This window comes from Mustela lutreola, chromosome 11, assembly GCF_030435805.1.
Source record: "Mustela lutreola isolate mMusLut2 chromosome 11, mMusLut2.pri, whole genome shotgun sequence".
NCBI lineage: Eukaryota > Metazoa > Chordata > Mammalia > Carnivora > Mustelidae > Mustela > Mustela lutreola.
In genome coordinates, this window is record NC_081300.1 from 58,157,717 (window position 1) to 58,174,484 (window position 16,768).

Consider the following 16,768-nt stretch of genomic DNA (forward strand, 5'->3'; position numbering starts at 1 on the left):
ACTAAAATTTGGACATGGTTAAAGATCTGATGAAAGTTTGTGATAATGCAATTAACAAGGAAATCCACTTATTTCTGTGACACATAGCATTTTAATAATTTGAATGTCAAATGATGACCTTATACCAGAAGATATTTAAAACTAAAAATTTCATGTAGGTTCTAGAACAATTATAGCATTATCCAAACAACGTAACCTCAGATTTATCATCATTTGTTGGGCAATGCTTCCCAAGTAACTTAACATACAAAATAAACAAGCCTAGTTAGTTGAAAAGACTTCATTTAGAATTCAAATCTTGGAAAGTTTCAAAGCACATGCCTATATAGGATCACAGATTGGTATTAAAAAACTCAATATTTAATTAAGCATGCTGGCAGTAAGAGATTCTACAGAAGGTTTTACAGTTGTTCACAAAACTTAGCTCCTTCAATATTGAGAAATTTTAACTTTCTTAAGTAATCAAAGACCTGATAAAGACAAAACATGGAATCTTTGGTTTTCTGGGCAGATAAGAAAAAACTTTGTTTACAATTTCTTTTTTTGTTGTTGTTTGTTTGTTTGTTTACAATTTCTTATCAAGAGCAGATCAATAATCCCCCCCCCAAAAAAGCTGTCTTTTCAACAGAAAAGCAGAATTTCAATCTTACACCAGTATACTTTTAAAATCCACCTCTTTCAGTTTTACTCCTGACCACATATAAAATTTTTTCCAAAGATTTCCCTTCACAAACCTTATATGCAACTCTCTTTTTCAGATTTTTGTCCTAAGCCTTTTCTCTCTAAACAACCAGTCTGGTTTTAGGGCCCAGTTACTTTATTCCCCCCTCAATGAAATATTATCATTTCTTATACCCTCCTTAACATTTCCTACTTTGCTACATACAGACTTTCTTTCCTTATCATTTCCATCAGTCTTAATTACAATGTAGCAGGATTTTAACTTAAGAAACTTTAGTCTCCAGTGAAAATTAAGTAGTAACTGATGTGGAAATGGTTCAGAGCCAATAGCCAAGAAAGACTTCTTAAGACGTTTTTGGTGCAAACAGGTGTTTTTTATTATAGCACAAGACAGGGCGTGTGGGCAGAAAGGGCTGCACTGGGATTGTGAGGAGCAACTGATTATATACTTTGTAGATGGGAGAGGTAAGGACAATGGGAAGTTTCCAAAAGCTGAGAAAACGTACAGGATCCTGGAGGCCTAGCTGCTGTATGTTAAGGTTGCTTTTCCTCCTGGCAAGGTAGTAACATTAAAACAGTTGGGAGTTCCTGGAGGAATGTCCTACTCTGCCAATCTCAAATATTTGTCAGTGGGCTGCAGGTTAGAAGGAAATCGAATTTTATCTACATTTCCTTTTGCCTTTGTTCTCTACATCATTCCCCACTGAACAGTTCTGACCCTTAAATCTTTAAGGCTGTTGAGGGCAGAAGGTCTCAGCTTCTGTAACTTCTTCCTGCTGAATAGGGGTGTAGAGATGTCCCTACTTATGGGTGAACATTGGTCAGTTGGGGATAAATATCTATATATAGAGAGAGAAAGAGTTACCAAAGGCAGAGTCAGGCAATCCAAGGTGGGCAACATATATTAATCTCCTTGAGTAAGAAGGACCATTTGTTGGCTTGAAGTTTTGGCAATGAAGGAGTCTCAGCACCAGGCAGGGAGACATTGGAAAAGATAATAAAATAAAGTTATTATTATGAGAAAGAGCAGCCTGAATAAAAGACCTTTGATAGTTGACCAAAATCTTTATCCAGTCCAGGAGCTTAACCCATCACTGAAGAAAAGAGAGATCATCTAAAGTGCTAATTTGGGTATTTATTAGGGACCTCCTTATGCCAAATTAATTTCTAATACTACAGGTGTGGAGGAAAAATGGATCCCAAACGATCATACCAATGAAAAATAGATCATGTCCATCTTTATTTTAAATTGGGAAGATTGGCTGGAGTACTGATAGTTGAGGGAATGCAACCGTGAATCCAGGCAAAACCTAAGGTACAACGACCTATCCATCCTGGAGGAAGCCAAGGCCATAGATTAGTCCCACATAACCAGTGGGTTCCGTTTGGAGCTAGCCATCTGATTCCAGGTCGCCTTCTCCAATCAGTAGCAAACCAGTCAGTAGCCTGGAGTACAATGTTTTGAGAACATACTTCTAATGATAGCCATCCTAAATGGCGTGTGCTATTTTCCCAGGTATCATATGTATGATTTCTTTGTTCCCAGCATAAAACTGCCTTTTGAATGAGCTGTGCAGTGGTGGCTGTGAGCCATAAATATGCATCCCAAATCTGATACATGCCATCCTCAGTATAGCGATAAGTAGGGGTTTGTAATTTAGGCACTCGTTGGTGGGCATCAATTTGTGGGTTTGTAAATTCAGTTAATATTTTAATAGTTTGAGGATATGAAAAGGTCCGGTTATGTCCTGGTAAATGGCATGTCCTATTGACCATGGGCCAGGAAAAAACATTCTGATTAGTGATAGACTGGTCACGAAACAGGATATCATTATGTATTATTTCTGAAATGTAATTATACAGAGAGTGCCAATCGGTGCCTTGTATAGGGGAAACCCACCAGGGTAACCTAGATGTACTTGACAGAACTCCACAAGTTGTTCGATTTTGTAGTTTAGCGTAATGTTGTGCCCATTGTGGAAAGGAATTACGAGCTAAGATAGATGAATAGAAAACAAAAAGAAAATATACAACCTTCATTGTTGTTTGAAGAGGAGTTTGAGATCTTCTACAGGTTCACAGGAATTAGAACGCACATTAATTTGCTCATGGGTTTCCTGTGAAGGAGTTACAGGTTTTATTCTAGATATATGAGCCCAAAAGAGTGCCCCTCTAATTTTACTGCAGTTAGGAGTACATAATATGACCCAATATGGACCTTTGCATTTTGGACTTAAGTATCCTGCTGTATTTGACTTCCAGTCGTTTAAATAAACCATGTCTCCAGCACTTACATGGGGTGGACATTTATAGTTATCAGATGTTGGGAGCACATGATCAGTATAATTGTTAAGTAACTCATGAATCACACCAGACTCGAGTGAATAATTTAATAAAGCACTACACTCTTTATCTATTGATAGGTCTACAGTGAGAAAAGGCTTTTCATATACAGTTGTTAGGGGAATACATCTCATTTTCCAGTTGTATGGAATGCCCAAAGGTCTCGTTATTATCCTCACAGAATAAGAAGCAAAAAGATTGTCTATACATGTGCTATTTCTCTGAAGTTTATCTCAAGTTGTCCAGCATCAGTTTTTAAGATTTTAGGGAAAAGGGCAGTTTTAGTTTCTAATGACTTTAAGTCAAGAAAGTGGAAGAAGATTGGAAACCTTAGAGAGCCATAGCCAGATATTTGAGGAAACCAGAAGAACTCAGGATCTAGCCTAGTTAACATTTCATTCTACAAAAATGTGTTTTTGAAACATAATTTCTCAGGGTGCCTGGGTGCCTTAGTCGGCTAAGCATCTGCCTATGGCTCAGATCATGATCCCAGGGTCCTGGGATTGCATCCCACATTGTGCTCCCTGCTCAGTGGGGAGCTTGCTTCTCCCTCTCCCTTTGCCCTTCCTCGCTGCTCATGTTTTCTCTCTTTCAAATAAATAAATAAAAATCTTAAAAAAAAAAAAGAAACGTTATTTCTCTCTAATTACCTTCATTTCCAGAGATAGCCAAATCAAAACTAATTCAGTTGCAAAACAAGTCCAATCTAGGCCTAATTATTTACATAAGCTCAGCAAGAACAGTGATTGATCATACAGATCTTTTAAAATTTGCTTTGCTAGAAACTTTTTTTTTTTAATTAACATATAATGTATTATTTGCCCGAGGGTAGTTTTGCTAGAACTTTTTTTAAGGACTCTCGATTGAACTTCTAGTGGCTTCTTTAGGCCAGAAGCCAAGCCAAGTGTTTGCCATCAGACATGCCTGCGATACCTGTAGATTTGGGTGAATTCCTCTTCTCAATGTTCCTAAAATAGCTTGAGGTTCCTGCACGTGCCAGGAAGTGACATTCTTCACTTACCTGGTAAGGCTGCCAGGAACTCTATAAGCAAGTTACCAGGCTGATATTTCTAAGGGGCTTTATTGGCTTCATGTTTCATAAATCAGCCTTGGTTCCTTTTTAAAAAAAAAAAATTATTTATTTGACAGAGAGCAAGAGAGGGAACACAAGCAGGGGGGGTGGGAGAGGTAGAAGCAGGCTTCCCGCGGAGCAGGGAGCCCAACATGGGGGCTCTATCCTAGGGTCCTGCAATCAGGACCCAAGCTGAAGGCAGATGCCTAATGACTAAGCTACCCAAGTGCCCCTCAACCTTAGTTCCTTGAAGCTGCGTGGTCATATCCGAGTCTATGCATGTCTCTCAAATATGACATTCCAGTCAAATCCTTGGTAAAATACCCATACTTACAATGGTGTCCTGTTACAAGTAGAACAGAGTCTTATTGAACTTGTGCCAATAACTATGATTGCTATGAAAGACCGTACACTCAATGAGAGTTTCTGAATTTCACAGGGTTCAGGTAAAGAGAAAAGGTAGGGGCACCTGCGTGGCTCAGTGGGTTAAAGCCTCTGCCTTCAGCTCAGGTCATGACCCTGGGGTCCTGGGATCGAGCCCCACATCAGACTCTGCTCAGCGAGGAGCCTACTGCTCCACCACCCTCTGTGTGCCTCTCTGCCTACTTGTGATCTCTGTCAAATAAATAAAATCTTTAAAAAAATAAAAAAGAAAAGGTAAAATCTTCATTTTGTTCACAAATGAATATTTTATCACATTTCTGTCAGTCATGAGATATCTTAAAATACCCTTAATCTGGAAGAGCAAACATTAGAGAACCAGCAATGTTTCAAACAAGAGTCACAAAGACCATGGTCCTCTTCCTTAATTTATTTAGTCCTAAGTTACTAATTCTTTAGTTTGAATGCAACTTTTAGTTAGTTCTGGAAATTTTTACCAATTTTAGTTTTATGACTTTAAAGATATCAAAAAACCTGTATTTGTTAAAAAGCCCTATTCATGAATCTCATTGAAGATGAAACATGTTTTGGAAGAGAATAAATATAAAAGACAAAAGACTCGAAAATGGGCACGATTAAAGATCTGATGAAAGGTTGCAATGTAGCTGGCAAGGAAATTTGGTCATTAGCATTAAGCGAAAACCTTATTGCCAAAACATATTAAAATTTCAGGAATTTTGTATATATCTGTATGTATATAATTGAACAGTTATAGCATTTACCCAAGCAATACAACCTAAGTTTCACTATTATTCGTTTGACAGGTCTTCTAGAATAACTTAACATACCAAATAAACAAGCCTAACTGGTCAAATTGTATTTACATTTGCAATGTAAAGCTGGAAAAATTTGCTTAAAAACCTCAGAAAATTATAAAGCACATGCCTAAATAGGATTTCAGATAATTATAAAATTTAATACTTAGGGACGCCTGGGTGGCTCAGTTGGTTAAGCGGCTGCCTTCGGCTCAGGTCATGATCCCAGCGTCCTGGGATCGAGTCCCACATCGGGCTCCTTGCTTGGCAGGGAGCCTGCTTCTCCTTCTCCCTCTGCCTCTGCCTGCCACTCTGTCTGCCTGTGCTTGCTCTCGCTTCTCTCTCTATGGCAAATAAATTTAAAAAAAAAAAAAAAAAAATTTAATACTTAATTGTTTATTTAACCAAGGTGGTAATAAGAGATTCCAAAGGCAAATATGTAGGGTTATGCAGTTATTAGCAAAATTTAACTCCTTAAATAGTGAGATTTAAGTAATCAAAGACCTGATAAAGACAAAGGATATAAACTTTGGTTTTCTGGGCAAACAAAAAAGAATAAAAAAACTTTGTTCATATTTTCTTATTAAGGGCAGACCAACAATTTAAGAAAAAAAATTTTTAGCAGAGAGAAAAGCAGAATTTCAATCTTATACTGGGGTACTTTTAAAATCCATTCATTTCAGCCTTAATCCTGATCACATATAAAATTCCTGTCCAAAGGTTTCCCTTCATAAACCTACAACTTTTTCATTCAGAGTTGCTTCCTTTATTTCCATCAGTCTTAATTACATGTAGCAGAATTTTAACTCTTAGAAACCCTAGTCTCTAGTGAAAACTAAGTAGTAGCCAATTGTGAACCGTTAAACCAGACTTCTTAGATGGCAAACTTATGAATCTATAAGCACAAAGCATGTTTTCAACAGACCCAAATATTCTTAGTTTCTGCAATAAGAAACCGAAAGTGCAAACCTATATTCAGTAATCAATGCTTCAGCACTTTATCCTATTTGGGAACGACCTAGATGTCCAACAATTTGAATACCAATTGATCATCTGAGCAAAAGTTTCAGGTTACCAAAGACTTTGAAAGCTGTCTCAACAATTACCCATGAAAACTTTGAGACATACAAAATCCAGCATCGTTTTAAGTCATCTTTTTGCTAACAGAGTGCAAAAGTGATAACACGAGATACTTTGACCTTCAGGAATCCCTGGTGGAACCGAAGTTTCAAATTTAAGGCTGATAACTCTAAAGACATGTCTATTTTAATTAAACCAACAAACTTCAATTAGTTTAAATACTGAATTATGGTCCACCCGAATTCACTGTGAAAGTCAGTCCGTGTGTTTCCCCATTGTCAATTTTTGCCCGGGATACTGCTGGGGAAATCTCAAGTGCCTTGTGTAAGCACACTGGGGCACTCTGGACTCCTTGACAGTGAGGAGAGGAAGAGGAGTCTGTGATGCTGGAAGCATCCAGATGGTAAAGGAGCCAGTTCTGTAGGCTGCTCCCAAGGTGGAGCAGAACCAGGAGGAAAGGGAGGGGAAGGCAGAAAAGGTGAGATGCCTCCAGGAAGGCTGGAGGTGGATAAAAGCCAAGAGAGCAGAGAAAGGGGTTCTCGGGGGACCTGGATTTACTTGGAGGAGGCCTATTTAGATAATTTATCACCCAGTATGTCAAGAGGGAGATTAGCAACCTGGGCAAATGGACCAGTTTCCTGCAGAAGAGATCTAACCTATACAGGAGATCAGTCCTTTCTCAAATATTAAAATCTGAATTGTTTCCAGTGAGTTAAAAGGCATTCCAAGGAAGAGTCCTTGGGAACTGAAGTAGAGAGACAGTGCTTTACCAAAAATCCTCTCTAGACTCCCAGTTGGCATCGCACACAGCATATGTCAGAAGTTCCAGGCATCAAAAGGGACCGGAGGAGTCCCTCAGACGAAATCACTGTTGACCACAGTCCCACTGTAAAGGCCCTGCAGGAGGGATGCCAGCGGTCCCCACCACCACCCTTCCCCATTGCATCCTAAGCTACAAATGGGTGCTGGTGAATGTACTGAGATATTGTGTCATATCTTGCCTTGCCTTTCTGGGAAGGCTGTGCCCCGAAGGCCATGAAGAATGCTCCATTTTTAACCTACTAAAACCATCAGCTAAGTTTCACAAGGGAAAACTACCCAATTTTGTAATTTAAGCAGTCAGTAGGGCACATTGATGGAAAACAGGAAAGACAGAAATCCATAATGGTTTAAGCAACATTCCAACATATGCAGTTCTTATAGCCAACTTCTCTAGGAAGCGATCCCTATTAGGTCCTACAATAATGGGTCCGTGACCAAAGGAACTTGAGACTGATACAAAGCGAAGGTCAAGCAAAGCCTTATTTCGCGCCAAACATCGAGAATCAAACTGACTGGCCAAGGGCTGTCTCTTACAGACTAGCTTTTAAGGGCGAAGGCCATGTGGCTTTGGGCCTGGCCACGCACAGGTGGCCAATGAGATTGTAACACACAGAGAAAGCTGCATAGTCCTGCTAGCTCACACTTAAGTGACCAATTGAATTACAGTCTACCCTATAGTAGATATTTGACCTAGCCTATCACCTTGGCTAGAATTGGTGCCCAAAAGGTGCCCAAAGGGCAGGGCCCATACTCCTTGGTAGCTAGGGAGACAGTATGCGCCCCACTGACTGAATGCCTCCACCTGGCCTGACCCACCCTTGTATTTGGGCTTTGTTATCTGGGACTGGTTTCCGGGACTTGCTTTTAAGTAAGTTCCCTGGGGGGTGGGGGGGCAGGGTCAGTTTAAGTTTTACTGCATAAACAACAAAATCACTGTTTCACCACCGGATGGAATCGATGGAATCACTCTGGCTAAATAGGCCCTTACAATCCCCAGTTGGATTTTAATTCATTCGGGTACTGGTTTTGGCTGGCACCAGGTGGAGTTTTTGTGGCCAGAAGTGGCTAGACTAGGAGTGTGGAGAGGATCATATTAGACCAACTCGGAGGAAACCTCACACAGGTGTCCTAGGACCAGCTGTTGTCCCGGTGACTTAGGTGGTTGTTCCATGCCCCAAACAGACAACTTTGCATAAGGACAGGAAAAAAGAGAGGGCATCAAGTCTCTGGGCCTATTACCATTCCAGCCATGGTACTAACTTCCAGCCAAAAGGCCTCTGTTCCTCCCCCATAGAGTAGCCAGAGGCTAGTGGACTGCAGTCTGAGCAATTGACATGAAGTGTTTCAGTGAGACCATACTCCTGGAAAAGCCCCTGGAATGAAAATAAAGGAAGAGAAGAGGAATTACTCACCAAATTTGCACCAAGGCTTCGCAGTCCAGATGAGAACTCTCAGGCCTCAAGCTGTGATGCCAAAATGATGTGGAAATGTTGAGGTTCAGAGCCAACAGCCAAGAAAGAATTCCCGAGACGTTTTTGGTGCAAACAGGTGTTTTTTGTTATAGCTCCGGGACAGGACCTGTGAGTAGAAAGGGCTGCACTGAGATTGTGAGGAGCAACTGATTATATACTTCGGAGATGGGGGGGGGGGGGGGGGGATAGACAATGGGAAGATCCTGAAAGGCTTTTCACATGTTAAAGAAGACTTATAGGTTCCTGAAGGCCTAGCTAACGTCAAGCAAAGCATTAACACAAGACAGTTAGGAGTTCCTGGAAGACTGTCATACTCCGTTGTCTCCAGTATTCGTCAGTGGCATGCAAGTTAAGAGGAAGTTAAGAAGGAAATCTAATTTTACATTTCCTTTTGCCTTTGTTATTTACATCAGTAAACAATTGTGAACTGGGATGCCCGGGTGGCTCAGTCAAGCGTCTGTCTTTGGCTCAGGACCTGATCCCAGGGTCCTGGGATCGAGTTCTGCTTGGTGGGAAGCCTGCTTTTCTCTCTCCCATTACCCCCTGCTTGTGTCCCCTATCTCATTGTTTCTCTCTGTCAAATGACTAAAATTTTTAAGAAAAAAATTTTTTTTTTAAAATTTTTATTTATTTATTTGACAGAGAGAGATCACAAGTAGGCAGAGAGGCAGGCAGAGTGAGAGGGGAGAAGCAGGCTCGCTGCTGAGCAGAGAGCCCGATGTGGGGCTTGATCCCAGGACCCTGGGATCATGACCCGAGCCGAAGGCAGAGCCTTTAATCCACTGAGCCACCCAGGCTCCCAGAAAAAAAAAAAAAAAAAATTTTTGGACTGTCTGTTACACCAGAATAGTTTTGATGGGCAAATTTATTAATACATTTCATAATTTCTAAAAACATATCATTTCCCATAGTACAGTCTTTCAGTGAAGCATAAAGCCTGTTTACCAACAGACTCAAGTACCACCTCAGTTTCTCCACAATAAGAAGCCAAAAGTGCAAACCTGTATCACTAATCTTTCTCTTATTTGGAAGACTTAGATAGCTAATGAATTCAATCCAGTTTATCATTTGACTTGACAAAACTTCCAAGTTTCAGGCTACCAAAAATTTTGAAAGTTTTTTTAAAAGTTTTACCTATAAAACTTTTTATTTACTTAACCTGCTCATTCCTAACAATGACCATAAAAACTCTTAAAAGACAGACAAAATTCACCATCATTTGAAGGCACCTTTTGTTGACAAATTGCAGCAGAGAGAGCATGAACTTATTTGACCTTTAGTAAACCCAAGTAAAAGGTAACTCTGAAGACATGTCTATCTTAAACTAACAAACTAGAATTAGCTTTAATACAGAATATATTGCCTTTGCACCCACTGAAAGTCAATCAGTGTGTTCCCCACCATCAATGTTACTTGAGGCACCTGTGGGAAAATTTGAAGGGGTGGTTCAAGTCCAAAGGAACCCTTGGGCCCCTTCACATTGAGTTGGGAGATCCTCCAGTGTGGACCTCAAAAGTAGGTGGCCCAACAACTTGGGGTGCTCTTCAGGAGCCAATGGCGTCAGAGGCAGGGAGGATGGTGCAGGACCAGGTTCTGTCAGCCCCAGCCAAGCTGGTGCAGAAACAGGAGGAGAAGGAGGTGGAAGCAAAGAGGTGAGGAGCCACCAGCAAGGCTAGAGGCAGATAAAAGCCCAGACAGAAGAAAGAGGAACCCCTGCCCATCGTTCCTGTCAGTCAACACGAGTTTCCTTGGGAGACAGTCTCCCCTGCACTGAGATTGCATTTAATCTGCTGAACCAGTGATTTTTGTTTCCTTCTCAGGCCTTTTCCCAGGTAGATCGGAAAGAGAGAGTAGAACAGAGGGGACGTGAGTAAGCAACTCTCCAGCACAAGGAAGGAGAGAGTTGGGGGGAAACTCATGGATGAAGAGGTCATTCCAACTACTATTACCTTATCCCTTCGTGGTCTCCCCAAGATGTTGCCAGGTTAACTGGGGAGACCCCAGGGACTGGGGCCTTGACCCAGCCAGACCCAAAAGAGTGGCCAAAGGTTCTTGGTCTTGTCATGAGAAGGAATTCAAGGACAGACATGCAGCAAAGCGGATGAGTAACAGAAGTGGGAAAGTTGATTAAAGCGAAAAGTACACTCTTTTAGAGATCTGAGAGCAGTCAGGCTAAAGAGAGAGCCACCCATCCTGGGGAATGGATTTCTATCTTTTATTGACAGTTGTTCACTAGGGGGTGGAATGTTTATTATCTAGGGCAGGAAGTAGGGTTTGGCACTTTTTTAAAAAATCCAAACTGACTCCGTTGTGTTAGGAGACAGCCCAAGAGGGAATCCTTTGGGGCTGAGGAAGCTGATCCCATAGTTAAATCCAAGAAAATGAGGAAAACATATTAACCAAGAGTCCATTACCAGAATCCTCCTTGGCTTCCGAATAGTGTCCCATCAGGAATATTGCTGAAGGTTCTTGGGGTTCAGAGCGGCAAGAGGCGTCCTTCTTCCTGAGTGCTCTGACACCCTGACCTCCCTTTGCTTCCCCCTCTCAGCTACAGTAGGTGCCAGTAGATGGACTGAAATGCCACCAAGATGAAGACTGCCTCTTAGGATTTTGAGGGAGTCAATATATTTGGTGACTGAGTATAATATCCTTTGTAAGCCTCTAGATGAAGTACTAATGGATGAGGTGGCCGTCCTGGCCTTCTTTGAGAAGGGGCAGCTTTTTATACTGTACTGAGCATCCTCTATCTAAGCTAAAAGTACCTTTAATCTAAAAGCACAACCCGGGGCGCCTGGGTGGCTCAGTGGGTTAAGCCGCTGCCTTCGGCTCGGGTCATGATCTCAGGGTCCTGGGATCGAGTCCCGCATCGGGCTCTCTGCTCAGCAGGGAGCCTGCTTCCTCCTCTCTCTCTCTCTGCCTGCCTCTCTGCCTACTTGTGATCTCTCTCTGTCAAATAAATAAATAAAATCTTTAAAAAAAAATAAAAAAATAAAAGCACAACCCAAAACACCAAGTAGCCCATCCATGGGTAAGAAAAAGGAGAGACATGAAGAAACAAAAGTATGGGATGCCTATTTAATACAGGCGACTTTCTCATGAGCTTTTTCCATGATCTAGTCCCAAGGGAGCAGTCTCCTGTTGGGTAAATGCCCCAACTGGGTAACAGCTCCAGCCTGTCCCTTTCTAGAAGCATGTGGTCCTGTTTATCTTGGGTTTTATGCTCATCAGGAGCTCTCACCAAGTTATTGAGAAGGAAACTTTAGGAGTCTTAGGATTCACGGCTGTTCTAATGACCCATATGACTGTCCAGTGTCCGAGAAGAATACAGGTATTCAAAGAACAGGTAAAACAGGCCATTGTGATGACCAAAGTACTAGTGTTCAGCCGGGTGGCAGGCGTCTGTCTTCTCTGTAGTATAGCCACACACAGGAGGGTTTCAACTGAGCACTCAGACAAGGCACATTCTGAAGGGTCATACCATTCAGGACATCTCTGAAAAAGAACAAATAAGAGCCAAAGACGGGGGTGGGGGGAGGGGTGAGAGTAAAGACTTACCAAGGTGTACGGAAGCTCTTGGATTCTTTTTGTCGCTGTCCCTGTACTGCCCCCTCCCCAGAATGATGCAGGGTCGTCGAGGGCAGCAGTTAACAAAAGATTCTTGAGACCTTTTTGGTGCAACTAAGTAAGTTTAGCTAAGTAGCACAGGAACAGGACTCATGGACAGAAAGAGCTGTGATTTTTGCTGTGTGAGGCTTGTGGTTTATATACTTAGTAATCGAAAGGGGGCATGCAGGGAATGTCAGATTACAAAAGTTTCTTTGAATTTCCTTTACATTCCACTTGTGAAACTACTTTTGCAAGATTCCTCTGGTGCTTAACATGCAGTTTGATATTAACTATAGGTGAGATATACAGGCAGTCATGAGACCCTTAAAGAGACACATATTTGAAGCAATGGGAACATATTTGATGCTTATCAATACGGTATGCACCTTAGGTCAGCCTTTCAGGTGGAGGGTAAACATTTTCCTGCTTCTGTCCCTCATCAATTTCACAATCCTACTGAATGGCTTTCGGGTCCCTTGTAAATGGCGTTTCATCATCCTGGGACACTTTTCCCTTTGTGCCTACCCTTCAGCCCTTTTACTGGCCCACTAACGAAGTTCTCAGGCTTAGCATTTAACCCCAGGGAATTTCTCAGCAGCATCTTAACCTGAGTTATTACCCTAGTCAGGAAGTAACCAGGCACTGTGAATTGCTGCTCTTCAAGCCGGTGTCCAGGTTTTGAGTGGGTCATATGCAGGTGTTGCAAATGCATCTTTGCTGTGTGGCTCAGGGTTTTTCTAGACTGTTGGCACTCTAGGAGACTTGGAGAATAGGGGACTTCTTGAGCAACCTAGCAAGAAGATCACGTATGTTGTTGATACAGTATTTGGTATCTTTGAGGGCAATTTTTGGTGCAGGAAAGAAGAATTAGAAATTACTATGCATTTTAAAAATGAATGTTTAATTTATTTGGTTTACAAAATTATTCTTCCATAAGTTTTAAAAAAATAGTAAATATTATTTCTAAGAGTTTAACAATGTAGGTATGCATTTTAAGTTTTCAAGGCTCTCCTTCAATGTTTGCTGAGTCCTTAGACAACAATTAAAGTAAACTTATAATAAAGTGAACCTATTGAGAGTTCCAATTCTACACACAAACTTAGGAAGATGTCAACTGAAAATTAAGGCTAAATCCATTTCTCAGGTGTACACTTTAGATTGGATTTATGAGGCTGCGCTCTAATAAACAAAATCCTTTCCAACATTCAGTTAGATATGCCAATTCTTAACATAAAAACACTGATCTTATGGTTTTAATTTTAATATCCTAGATCCACTAAATCATTTCAAGGCTGAAAAACAGGTTCCTATTACACAAGACAGCTAACTGAGGTTTCTTATGACCTCAGTAAAATAGATGCCAGAGAACCTGACAGATGACAGAGGCCAGATTAGAGGACAAGACTGGAGCCAAGATTTAGCCAAAGATGTCTTAAGAACCATGTCCTCAAGGGGGCCTGCCCCTGAAGGATGAGGACAAAATATATGCTCTGTACAGACAACTCACTATCAAGGAGATGAGCATGCTCAGTTTTCTCCCCAAATTTGCCAGTCAAGTTATTCTTCTGCCCAAAGGCAAAATGAAGACAGGAGCAGAGAAAGGCCCAGAGGTCCACTAAATGATTTCTTACCCAGGATGGAAATACCCAGTTTGGGGAAATGTTCTCATCAAATAGCCCTATATGCAAAATCCCTCTGGTCCAAATTACATACATTACCTATGTCTTCCTACTTCTCAGAGAAGTCTGTGCTTCCCACCTGAGTCAATGACTGAGTTGGACTATACATATATTTGGTTTTATAAGTTTCTGTCTTTTTTTTTTTTTTTCAAGATTTTATTTATTTATTTGACAGAGATCTGCCTGCAGAGATGCAGGCAGAGAGGCAGGCAGAGAGAGATGGGGAAGCAAGCTCCCCGCTGAGCAGAGAGCCCAATGTGGGGCTCGATCCCAGGACCCTGAGATCATGACCCAAGCCAAAGGCAGAGGCTTAACTCACTGAGCCACCCAGGTGCCCCAGTTTCTGTCTTTTTCTGTAAGTACTCTTTAGTGAAATCTTCAAGTATGGAAATGTCTTTTGGAGTAACTCTCAAGAACGTTGAACCTGATGGTATCTTGCATCTTTTTGTATTCCAAGAATCCTATAACTCTTTTAGAATAATACTACACAGAATTTGGGGTATCTCCAATCATTTTGCCTAACTAGTGGCCACAACTTTGAGGTGTTTCTATAGAAACCTATTACCATTGGGGATTTCAAGGGGAATTTTTAAAATTAACATATAACGTATTATTGGTTTCAGAGGTAGAGATCTGTGATTCATCAGTCTTATGTAATACCCAATGCTTATTACATCACATACCCTCCCCAGTGTCCATCACCCAGCCACCCCATCCCTGCCCCCACCAACCTTCAGTTTGTTTCCTAAGATTAACAATCTCTTATGGTTTGTCTCCTTCTCTGTTCTCACTTTGTTTCATTTTACCGTTAGGGTAAAAAGCCAGTAGTACAATTGCTAGGTCGTAGGATAGCTCTATTTTCAACTTTTTAAGGAACCTCCATACTGTTTTCCAGAGTGGTTGCACCAACTTGCATTCCCACCAACAGGGTAGGAGGGTTCTCCTTTCTCTGCATCCTCGCCAACATCTGTCGTTTCCTGACTTGTTAATTTTAGCCATTCTGACTGGTGTGAGGTGATATCTCATTGTGGTTTTGAGTTTTGTTTCCCTGATGCCAAGTGATGTGGAGCACTTTTTCAGGTGTGTATTGGCCATTTGGATGTCTCCTTTGCAGAAATGTCTGTTAATGTCTTCTGCCCATTCTTTTTCTTTTTAAAGATTTTATTTATTTATTTGACAGAGAGCGATCACAAGTGGACAGAGAGGCAGGCAGAGAAAGAGAGAGAGGGAAGCAGGCTCCCTGCTGAGCAGAGAGCCCAATGCGGGACTCGATCCCAGGACCCTGAAATCATGACCTGAGCTGAAGGCAGCGGCTTAACCCAGTGAGCCACCCAGGCACCCCTTCTGCCCATTTCTTTTTTTTTTTTTTTAAAGATTTTATTTATTTATTTGACAGTCAGAAATCACATTTAGAATCTATTTTTGTGTGTGGTATGAGGAAATGGTCCCATTTCATTCTTCTGCATGTAGCTGTCCAATTTTCTCAACACCATTTATTGAGGAGATTCTTTTTTCCATTGCATATTCTTTCCTGCTTTGTCAAAGATTAGTTGACCATAGACTTGAAGATCTACTTTTGAGTTCTTTATTCTGTTCCATTGATCCATGTGTCTGGTTTGTGCCAGTACCATACTTTCTTGATAATTACAGCTTTGGGATAGAGCTTGAAGACTAACATTGTGATGCCACCAGCTATGGTTTTCTTTTTCAGCATTCCTCTGGCTCTTTGGGGTCTTTTCTGGGTCCATACAAAGTTTAGGATTATTTATTCCATTTCTATGAAAAAGGTTGGTGGTATTCTGATAGGGTTTGCATTGAATATATAGATTGCTCTGCAGCATAGACGTTTTAACAATATTTCTTCTAATCCATGAGCATGGAATGTTTTTCCATTTCCTTCTATTTTCCTCAATTTCTTTCATAAGTATTGTGGTCTGAAAATATGCAGGGAATAATCCAAATCTTTTGGTACCAGTTGAGACATGATTTGTGACCCAGGATGTGATGTATTCCGGGGAACATTCCATGTGTTTTCCGGAACAATGTGTGTTCTGTTGCTTTGGAACAGAATGTTCTGAATATATCTGTGCAGTCCAGCTGGTCCAGTGTGTCATTCAAAGCCCTTATTTCCTGTTGATCTTTTGCTTAGATGATCTGTCCATTGCAGTGAATGGGATGTTAAAGCCCTCTGCAATAATTGTATTATTGTCAATGTGTTTCTTTTATTTTGTTATTAATTGGCATATATAATTGGCTGCTCCCATGTTAGATCATAAATATTTACAATTGTTAGATCTTCTTATTTGAAAGACCCTTTAAGATGATATAGTATCCTTCCTCATCTCATATAGTCTTAGGTTTAAAATCTAATTTGTCTGATATAAGGATTGCCACCCCCACTTTCTTTTGATATCCACTAGCATGATAAATGGTTTTCCACATTCTCACTTTAAATCTGGAGGTGTCTTTGGGTCTAAAATGAGTCTCTTGCACACAGCATATTTATGGGTCTTGCTTTTTTTCCAATCTGATACCCTGTGTCTTCTCATTGGGGCATTTAGCGCATTTACATTCAGGGTAACTACTGAAAGATATGAATTTAGTGTCATCATATTGCTTGTAAATTGATAGTTACTGTGTTTTGTCTCTGTTCCTTTCTGGTCTGTTACTTGGGGCTCTCTCTTCACTCAGAGGACCCCTTTCACTATTTCTCATAGGGCTGGTGTAGTGATAGCAAATCCTTTTAGTTTCTGTTTGTCCTAGAAGATTTTTATCACTCCTTCTATTTTGACAGCCCAGCTGGATAAAGTATTCTTG

At 40.9% G+C, this 16,768-nt stretch overlaps 1 long non-coding RNA gene across 1 annotated transcript; it reads right to left on the minus strand.

Moving 5' to 3' along the window:
* Positions 1-1,033: 1,033 nt before the first annotated feature.
* On the minus strand, positions 1,034-9,014 carry LOC131810891 (uncharacterized). The gene is made up of 2 exons (XR_009345765.1): positions 8,607-9,014; positions 1,034-2,798 (listed from the first exon to the last, which is right to left on the minus strand). It is a non-coding gene; the product is annotated as an uncharacterized LOC131810891 (long non-coding RNA).
* Between the last annotated feature and the right edge of the window lie 7,754 nt (positions 9,015-16,768).